Below are 9,313 nucleotides of genomic sequence, written 5' to 3'. Positions count from 1 at the left end.
GCATAGGGTATAACGGGCATTGCGGTATGTGTCACAGGCATTACGGTGTATGGTATACTATATCACGGGCATTGTGGTATAATGTCTCAAGGTCATTGCAGTGTGTGGCATAATGTGTCACAGGCATTGTATGTGCTATAATGTATCGGGCATTGCAGTGTGTGGTATAATGTATCACGGACATTGCAGTGTGTGTCATAATGTGTCACAGACATTGTATGTGCTATAATGTATCAGGGGCAGTGCAGTGTGTAGCATAATGTATAACGGGCATTGCAATTCCTGTCATAATGTGTCACAGGCATTATAGTGTGTGGCATAATGTGTCGGGGGCATTACGGTGTGTGGCATAATGTGTCGGGGGCATTACGGTGTGTGCATACTGTGTCATGTGCATTATTGTGTGTGGCATAATGTCTAAGGGCCATTGCAGTATGTGGCATAATGTATACTGGGCATTACTATAAGGAGGAAAAATGACAAATAATGTAAGGGGCATGAATCAGGATTATTTTTCTTTCCTGTGGTGGCCAACGTCTGGGCGTGCAGGTTGCAAAACTGGGGTATAAGGTAGTCTTTTCCTGCAATACCACGCCCATTCCAACGAAGCCACGCCCATTCCAACGAAGCCACGCCCCTTATGGTGCCCCCCCCCCCCCCCCTGTAATTTTTTTCTGGATCCGCCCCTGCTGCGAGGGACATTGCTAAGGTACCCTGGCGCATTCGCAGTGCAACTGTAACGTATGCACAGTTTACCCGATAATTGCTCAACTCTATAAATAAGAGCATTGCATACATCTATGTATCGTAACAAAGATGCATACCCCATATTGCTCTTTTGCACTGTATTATAAGGTCTAATGGGTCCTCTCACTGCTTAAAATAGTTGACAGGTAAAAGTATACAGTGCTTAAGGACGACAGTCTCAAAAAGGTGGACATGACAATGGTCGACACATAAGGTCGACACAAGGTTTTATTTTTCAACTTCTTCATCATTTACTATCTACATGGACTACAACTGGGAAGAGTAACCTGTGCCAATCGTAGCCGTAGCTGAGCAAGGCACCATGGGCCTAATTCAGAGTTGATCGCAGCAGCAAATTTGTGTGTTCAAACTGAAATCTAAATTGCAGTGTAAAAATAAAGCAGCCAGTATTTACCCTGCACAGAAACAAAATAACCCACCCACATCTAACCCTCTCTGCAAATGTTATATCTGCCACACCTGCTAACAAATTTGTTGCTGCAATCAACTCTGAATTAGCCCCTATGGGGCTAATTCAGACCTGATCAGTGCTGTGATCACAAACACGTCACAAACACGTGATCAGCAGCGATCAGGCCTTAGCTGCGCATGTCCCAGCGCCGCAGTGCGCCGGTTCATGGCAGACAGCCGATGGCTGTCTTAGCCCAGCGATCGCCTCTGCTTGACAGGCAGAAGCGGTCGCTGGGCGGGAGGGGGCGGGCCGGCGGCGTTTAGCCACCGCTTAGGGGGTGCGGTCCGGGCAACGCAGGCGTGCCCGGGCCGTTGGGGGGGGGGGCGTGCCGCGGTGGCTGCGTGACATCACACGCAGCCGCTGCGACCCGTGCTGCAGCGAGTAGCTCCCTGCCAGTGCGCAGGAGCTGCGCTGGCAGGGAGTTACTCTTCCAGTACAAAAGCATTGCCGCTGTGCGATGCTTTTGTACTTGTACGGGGGGTTAGGGCCTGACATGTGGGGCGGACTAGCCCTGTGCTGAACGTTCCCCCGCATGTCAGGGAAGCTGATCGTAGATGTGATAAATTTAGCATATCTACGATCAGGTCTGAGTCACCCCCATGTCGGAAGCCTGGCGAGCGAAGTGAGCTCGCAAGGATGCACTAATTTGGCTCAGATATGGGGAAGCATACAAAATCACACACACACGAAAAAAACCTTGTGTCTACCATTTTCATGTTGACCTTTTCTACTGTCTACCTTTTTTCCATGTTGACCTTTTGCCCCTGTCAACATTTTGCATGTTGACCATTGGGGTCTACCTATCGACTGTCTATCTTTTTACTGTAGATCTATTAAACCAAACCCGTGAAACCTGGGTCAATATATTCTAGGCAACTGACCACGGAAGCCTCAGTCCCAGGCAATCTGTATAATGGATCTTAGTTGATGACTTTGAAATACTCCACTTCGGGCAATTCTGAATGGGTCGATCTCAAGGTCAACTGGGAGGAGGAGAGACGCAGTGCAGCGAATTGCATAATTTTTCAGTGGAAGACAGAGCCAGCGAATCATGTCATCATGCCTCGACCCACCCACTTCACTGAAAATGAGGACTGGATGTGTGAGTATTGTCTACTCTCTCTGGATCCAGGGCTAGCACTCCAAAATATGGGCATCTCCTTGGGCATTCTGGGTGACTAGGCAAGTGAGTAACTGTAATGTTTAGGGTGGTTTTTTTTCCTAGAGGGAGACTTTACTTGACCATAGGGATACAGTAAATATAGGTGTTGAAATGGGTTGGGGCTAATATGCCGGCGGTCAGGATTTTGGAGGTCAGAATATCGACAGTGACATTCCAATGGTCAGAATCCCGATAGTGGCCGGCTAAGTATGTTAACCCTCCCCTACAGCAGCCTAAACCTAATCCTCCCTCCCTCCTGCAGCCTAACCTTAACCCTCTCCGGTGGTGCCTAAACCTAACACCCTTCCCGCAACCTAAACCCCCCCCCCCCACGCAGCCTAACCCATCACGTGGGTGCCTAAACCTAACACCCCCCTCCCGCAAGCCTAAGCCAAATCCCCCCTCCCTGCAGCCTAACCTCCAACCCTCCCCCCACAGCCTAAACCTATGCTGGCTCCGGCATTCCGAGTAGTGTTGGGATTTCGACTGCCACGTGTGCTGCCACTGTAGAAAAGTTGTACTTTAAGAGGCCCATTTATTAACATTATTTTAACTAAAATAATGTGAAAAAGGGTGTTTTCACACCCAGAGGTGTCACCGGGTCAGGTGACACCCGGTACGCACTCTGCACCCTCTTGTGCACGGAAGCGTGCTCGTGGGCAAAAAGGGGGCATGACCTAAGTCGGATGGGTGTGGCCTCATGGGGGAACACAGTAACATCACTCTGGGTACAGCCTAGCATCATCCAAAGAAGCTGGGCTACCCCCTTTGAATTGTAAATGTGCAGTGTCAGTGCCCGGATCACAGGAGCCGAGTGATGCAAGCGACTGTCACACTGAAAGCCAACACCCGGCTCCTGTGAGTGTGAGAGGAAGACATTTCGGTGTCACCCCCAACGAGGGTGACACCTGGGTGCGGGCCTCACCCCCCACATACACCTTCTGATGCCACTGTTCACACCCTTTTCACATTATTTTAGTGTCACCTGAATGTATTAAAGGGCATTTGGAGCAGTTTTCATGAAAAACTGCTCCAAACCCTTTAATTCACTTTTTTTAGTAACCCACATCGCATTCCCCATACTTATAATGGGAAATGCGATGTGGCCAAATTTACAAAAAAGTGAAAAAATACCACAGTGTGCCCTGTGATAATCTCACCAGCTCATAGCTGCGATAGGCAGGCATTTGCCCAGTTTTCGATGCCCCTGGCAGAGAAAGCTGTGCGGGGACACAGCAGTGTGATCAGTGACACAAGCTGATCAAAGTGTAAAAAGAAAAAAAAAAGAAAAAAAACCCCCAAAACATACTTACCTGAAAAAAAAAACAAAAAAACCCCAATCCCCGATGATGCTGCGGCGTGTCATCGCATGCGATCATTGATACATCCCTGTGATGTAATCAATTATCGCAGTGCGAGTTTGGGCGATTTTATCATATGACATCCGCATCCAAGGCTTAAAGCCTATTTCAAGAGTACTATAAACATGAATACTAGCAGCCTCAAATGAATCTGTTGTTGAGACTCCTTTTTCCTTCTGACTTATTTTCTAACCAAGTACACGTTTTATTAGCAAGTGGAGGCAAGGGTGGTCATTCCGAGTTGTTCGCTCGCTAGCAGTTATTAGCAGCCGTGCAAACGCTATGCCGCTGCCCACTGGGGAGTGTATTTTAGCTTAGCAGAAGTGCGAACGAAAGTATCGCACAGCGGCGGCATAATATTTTTGTACAGTTTCTGAGTAGCTCAATACCTACTCAGCGCCTGCGATCACTTCAGACCGTTCAGTTCCTGTTTTGACGTCACGAACACGCCCTGCATTCGCCCAGCCACTCCTGCGTTTTTCCTGGCACGCCTGCGTTTTTTCAAAACACTCCCTGAAAACGGTCAGTTGACACCCAAAAACGCCCACTTCATGTCAATCACTCTGCGGCCAGCAGTGCGACTGAAATGATTCGCTAGACCTTGTGTGAAACTACATCGTTCGTTGTAATAGTACGCTGCGCATGCGCATTTCGCCACATACGCATGCGCAGAAGTGCCGTTTTTTTGCCTGAATGCAGCTAGCGAACAACTCGGAATGACCACCAATGCCATTTGTATATGGGTCGGTGGAGTTGTCTATTAATCCATGCTCTGCGATAGTGAACGTACATACAAATGGGGACCGGACAGGTGACCTGAATTTTCTGTTTCCTTTTCACTGAATTGTAAGGATATTGGCCTACACAGTACAATTCACCATGGAATTAATCATGTACATAAGCTCAGTAATAACTGTCTACAGTGTCTCTGAGTTAGGGCCAGGTGAGCAATTCCTTTATCACTGTTCCTATTACTTACACATTATTTAAATGCAACAGACTACAGTAATAATTACTGCTACATTTAGAGTATCCATCTTTTATCTCCCTTTGGGCAGGATGTATCATGCATGGCATATTGCCTGCAATACATCCCGCCACTTATCACATACATGTCATCATTTCTTAAAATTTAGTGAAATTATAAAAGGTAAATCATAAACTGTTAGGAATGTTCCTGTAGCTTTGACAAGTCAACACACACAGTCATCATTACACATCAATGATGACCATAAGCTGAATCAGGTTTACACACTGGCTGTGATCCGGTGAAGTCAGCAGAATGGGCACTGATACAGGTCTCTCAGCATGTTGTAATACAGAGAAGCGTTGGGATATACCTGCCCGCTGTTCTTCTATTAGGTAACTCTATATACTGTATGAGTCATTTGGGATTGATTTCAAGCAGCGACATGCCTGTGACAGAAAGTGTCTGCGTGAAGAGCCGGCCCCATGTTCTCATGCCGTTTACCTGGCTGCGGGCCAGTACAGGACTGCATGGGTTTCTTCTCTCTCAGATCACGTACTCAGCATCCGGCCAAGGTTCTAAATCACAGTACATAGTCATTTGTAACAGCTGCACAGCATCTATACTGAATGATCTAGACTATGTCTAGTTACAACCTACCTGTACATTTACAGTGTTAGGTTTACATTTTTAATAATCTTTATGCTGTAAGTAATTATTTTTTATTTAGATTTTTCTGCTGCGGGGTACACTGGGCTCCACAGGGAATGGCATTGGGGTGTAGAGTAGGATCTTGATCCGAGGCACAAACAGGCTAAAACCTTTGACTGTTCCCAGAATGCATAGCACCGCCTCCTCTATAACCCCGCCTCCGTGCACAGGAGCTCAGTTTTGTAGTTGGTGCCACGCAGCCCTCAGAAGAGCTTTTCAAAGTGAAAAATGAAGACTTCAAGGGCTGCAGAAGAGACACTGTGGGGTATATTTACTAAGGTCCCGATTTTGACCGAGATGCCGTTTTTTCATCAAAGTGTCATCTCGGTAATTTACTAAGCAAAAATCACGGCAGTGATGAGGGCATTCGTAATATTTTGGAAGTCCTAGGAAAAAATCACGAATCAATACACCATCGGTCAAATACGCCTGCAATTTGCTAGAAATCGTGAATTTACTAAAAAGTGCAAAACACAAACACTGCCGACAATAGCCAAACACTGCCGTGATAAAATACAAATCGTGAAAAAGTGCTAAAAAAAAACAGACCTGCTTTTTTATCCCGTGTTTGTATAGGCATGCACGGATCCATGAGATCCGTGCATGTTTTTCAGTGGGAAGGGGGGGGAAATGTTCTAAATTTTCAGAAAAAAAATTGCGTGGGGTCCCCCCTCCTAAGGCAAACCAGCCTCGGGCTCTTTGAGCCGATCCTGGTTGCAGAAATATGGGGGAAAAATGGACAGGGGTTCCCCCATATTTAAGCAACCAGCATCGGGCTCTGCGCCTGGTCCTGGTTCCAAAAATACGGGGGACAAAAAGAGTAGGGGTCCCCCGTATTTTTGAAACCAGCACCGGCTCCACTAGCTGGACAGATAATGCCACAGCCGGGGGTCACTTTTATACAGTGCCTTGCAGCCGTGGCATAAAATATCCAACTAGTCACCCCTGGCCGGGGTACCCTGGGTTAGTGGGGACCCCTTCAATCAAGGGGACCCCCCCCCAGCCACCCAAGGGCCAGGGGTGAAGCCCGAGGCTGTCCCCCCCATCCAATGGGCTGCGGATGGGGGGGTGATAGCCTTTGTGATAAGTGATTGATATTGTTTTTAGTAGCAGTACTACAAGGCCCAGCAAGCCTCCCCCGCAAGCTGGTACTTGGAGAACCACAAGTACCAGCATGCGGCGGAAAAATGGGCCCGCTGGTACCTGTAGTACTACTACTAAAAAAATACCCCAATAAAGACATTACACACACACCTTGAAAGTATAACTTTAATACATCCATCCACACCTCCATATACACATACTTACCTTATGTTCCCACGCAGGTCGGTCCTCTTCTCCAGTAGAATCCATGGTGTACCTGTAGAAAACATTATACTCACATAATCCATGGTTGAAGGCTCCTCTGTAAATCCTTTTGTAATCCACGTACTTGAAAAAATAAAAAAACGGACACCCGACCACGAACTGAAAGGGGCCCCATGTTTTCACATGGGCCCCCTTTCCCCGAATGCCAGAAACCCACTCTGACTGATGTCTAAGTGGGTTTCTTCAGCCAATCAGGGAGCGCCACGTTGTGGCACCCTCCTGATCGGCTGTGTGCTCCTGTACTGTATGACAGGCGGCACACGGCAGTGTTACAATGTAGCGCCTATGCGCTCCGTTGTAACCAATGGTGGGAACTTTCAGGTCAGCGGTGAGGTCACTTTCGGTCAACCGCTGACCTGAAAGTTCCCACCATTGGTTACAATGGAGCGCATAGGCGCTACATTGTAACACTGCCGTGTGCCGCCTGTCATACAGTACAGGAGCACACAGCCGATCAGGAGGGTGCCACAACGTGGCGCTCCCTGATTGGCTGAAGAAATCCACTTAGACATCAGTCAGAGTGGGTTTCTGGCATTCGGGGAAAGGGGGCCCATGTGAAAACATGGGTCCCCTTTCAGTTCGTGGTCGGGTATCCGTTTTTTTATTTTTTCAAGTACGTGGATTACAAAAGGATTTACCGAGGAGCCTTCAACCATGGATTATGTGAGTATAATTTTTTCTACAGGTACACCATGGATTCTACTGGAGAAGAGGACCGACCTGCGTGGGAACATAAGGTAAGTATGTGTATATGGAGGTGTGGATGGATGTATTAAAGTTATACTTTCAAGGTGTGTGTGTAATGTCTTTATTGGGGTATTTTTTTAGTAGTAGTACTACAGGTACCAGCGGGCCCATTTTTCCGCCGCATGCTGGTACTTGTGGTTCTCCAAGTACCAGCTTGCGGGGGAGGCTTGCTGGGCCTTGTAGTACTGCTACTAAAAACAATATCAATCACTTATCACAAAGGCTATCAGCCCCCCATCCGCAGCCCATTGGATGGGGGGGACAGTCTCGGGCTTCACCCCTGGCCCTTGGGTGGCTGGGGGGGGGACCCCTTGATTGAAGGGGTCCCCACTCCCTCACGGTACCGAGGCCAGGGGTGACTAGTTGGATATTTGATGCCACGGCCGCAAGGCACTGTATAAAAGTGACCCCCGGCTGTGGCATTATCTGTCCAGCTAGTAGAGCCCGGTGCTGGTTTCAAAAATACGGGGGACCCCTACTCTTTTTGTCCCCCGTATTTTTGGAACCAGGACCAGGCGCAGAGCCCGATGCGGGTTCGGTTCCTCGGAATCCGAACCCCCCCGAACTTCAGCCTTTTTACACGGGTCAGAGGCAGACTCGGATCTTCCCGCCTTGCTCGGCTAACCCGAGCGCGCCCGAACGTCATCATCCCGCTGTCGGATTCTCGCGAGGCTCGTATTCTATCGCGAGACTCGGATTCTATATAAGGAGCCGCGCGTCGCCGCCATTTTCACACGTGCATTGAGATTGATAGGGAGAGGACGTGGCTGGCGTCCTCTCCGTTAGAATAGATAGAGACACTTGAGTTGATTACTTAGTAATTTTGGGGAGCATTAGGAGTACTCAGAGTGCAGAGTTTTGCTGATAGTTAGTTACTAGTGACTGACCACCACCAGTTTTATTTATTATTTAATATAATCCGTTCTCTGCCTGAAAAAAAACGATACACAGTCACATACCATATCTGTGCTCAGCCTCAGTGTGCTGCATGATAATATCATCTATGTATATCTGACTGTGCTGAGTGCTCACTGCTCACACAGCTGAATTGTGGGGGAGACTGGGGTGCAGTTATAGCAGGAGTACAGTGCACACTTTTGCTGCCAGTGTGACTGACCAGTGACCACCAGTATATTGTCTGCCTGAAAAAGTTAAACACTCCTGTGGTGTTTTTTTTTTTTTATTCTATAAACGCATTCTGCTGACAGTGTCCAGCAGGTCCGTCATTCATTATATTATATAAATATTTACCTGCAGTAGTGTTATATTTTTTTTGTTCATCTCTATCATCTTTATCATCTCTATATTAGCAGACGCAGTACGGTAGTCCACGGCTGTGGCTACCTCTGTGTCGTCAGTGCTCGTCCATAATTGTATACCTACCTGTGGTGGGGGTTTTTTTTCTATCTTCTTCATACTAGTAGTTTAGGAGTCTGCTGACAGTGTCCAGCAGGTCCATCATTATATTATATATACCTGCAGTAGTGATATATATATTTTTTTTATATCATTATCATCTCTATACTAGCAGACGCAGTACGGTAGTCCACGGCTGTAGCTACCTCTGTGTCGTCAGTGCTCGTCCATAATTGTATACCTACCTGTGGTGGGTTTTTTTTTCTATCTTCTTCATACTAGTAGTTTAGGAGTCTGCTGACAGTGTCCAGCAGGTCCGTCATTATATTATATATACCTGCAGTAGTGATATATATATATTTTTTATATCATTATCATCTCTATACTAGCAGACGCAGTACGGTAGTCCACGGCTGTAGCTA

Source organism: Pseudophryne corroboree, chromosome 4 (genome assembly GCF_028390025.1).
Source record: "Pseudophryne corroboree isolate aPseCor3 chromosome 4, aPseCor3.hap2, whole genome shotgun sequence".
In the NCBI taxonomy this organism is placed as follows: domain Eukaryota; kingdom Metazoa; phylum Chordata; class Amphibia; order Anura; family Myobatrachidae; genus Pseudophryne; species Pseudophryne corroboree.
This window is presented reverse-complemented; position numbering follows the sequence as displayed.